Here is a 1,376-nt window from a genome sequence, read left to right as displayed (position 1 = left end):
AAGGCAGAGTGAAAGGGGAGCAATAACAAGGGCGAGTATGAGAGTGTGAAAGAGGGCAAGTTTGTTAGAGTAAGAGAGGCATCAAAACATGGAGTCTGAGAGAGTGTAAGAGTGAGAGTGAAAGAGTGAAAGTAAGGCCGAGTGAAAGAGTAAGGCTGTAAAGAAGGCAGGGTGGTTAGGACGGGTCTATTAAGGGCTAAAGAGGGAACTAATGACTAATCTCGCCCAAGGTAATTACAAGCCATCAAAGACACTGACTCACATACACTTTCCAAATCACCCAGACACCCTCAAAATTACCTTATAGATTAAAATTGCCCCCTGAAAATTACCCTACGGTACTCCTGGGATTACCTTTTGATCAGGATTACCATATCAGAATCGAAGTACTTTCAAAATTAGGTCGCGAACATTACTTTCAAACTCACCTCGTCAAAAGTACTTGCATTTTGAAGTTACCATCTGTTACTTGACTTCAGATTCCATCCATCCATCCATTGCCAGACGCCATGTATCCCAAACGGGGTGGTCAAGGGCTTAGAGTTAATTGTTTTACAGGGAGGGGCACTAATCCTCCACCAACCCCACTTGACGGCCATGCCACGTTGAGTACACCGCTTCCCGTCCGATCAGCGAAATTAAGCAACGTTGGGTCTGGTTAGTACTTGGATGGGTGACCGCCTGGGAACACCAGATGCTGTTGGCATCCCTACGTGTCCCTACTTTCAAATTACTGTATCAAATTTACAAGGTCAAAATTACCCTATCAGATATACTCTACTTTTCAAATTACTTCCTGGAACTGACCTCACTTTGGACATTATATTACCCTTAAAATTGTTTCGTGTTTATATAATTTGCAGTCTGAAAAGCGTATTACTATTCTCTAAATTACTCCGAGAATTATCTTTACTTCTCCATCAAAGACACTTACATACACCTGCTAATCACCAGACACCCTAAAATTACTTTATAGATAGGAATTACGTTATGAAAATTAATCTGCGGGACTTTTGAAAAGTCTACCTTGTGATCAGAAATTCCCTGTTGTCTTTAGAAAAATGTAATTGTCTTCTCAAAATACCTTAGCCTTGAAATTACAGTAGGAGCAGAATTGTGCTCCTCTGATTAATTTCCTTTCACTGTTACCTTACCAAAATTATTAAAGTTTCAAAGTTACCGTTCCAAAATTACCCATATCTAGAAATTACATTTATCAGAACAGCTATAGTGTCAGAATTACCTTATCATATTTACTGCCTTTTAATGAATACCCTTTTCAGTTACATGTACAGACACACAGATGCTTGAGGAAGTAAAAGGAACGTTGTGGTGTTAATGTGGATGTGATTGAAAGTAATAAGATAAATACTTTA

At 39.2% G+C, this 1,376-nt stretch overlaps 1 non-coding gene across 1 annotated transcript; it reads left to right on the top strand.

Moving 5' to 3' along the window:
- The first annotated feature begins 587 nt into the window (after positions 1-587).
- Positions 588-706, top strand: LOC145415865 (5S ribosomal RNA). The gene has a single exon (XR_013900169.1). It is a non-coding gene; the product is annotated as a 5S ribosomal RNA (ribosomal RNA).
- The last annotated feature ends 670 nt before the right edge of the window (positions 707-1,376 follow it).

This window comes from Coenobita brevimanus, chromosome 103 (genome assembly GCF_032717465.1).
Source record: "Coenobita brevimanus isolate Jiangsu-jjx chromosome 103, ASM3271746v2, whole genome shotgun sequence".
NCBI classification, from domain to species: Eukaryota; Metazoa; Arthropoda; class Malacostraca; order Decapoda; family Coenobitidae; genus Coenobita; species Coenobita brevimanus.
This window is presented reverse-complemented; position numbering and strand designations above follow the sequence as displayed.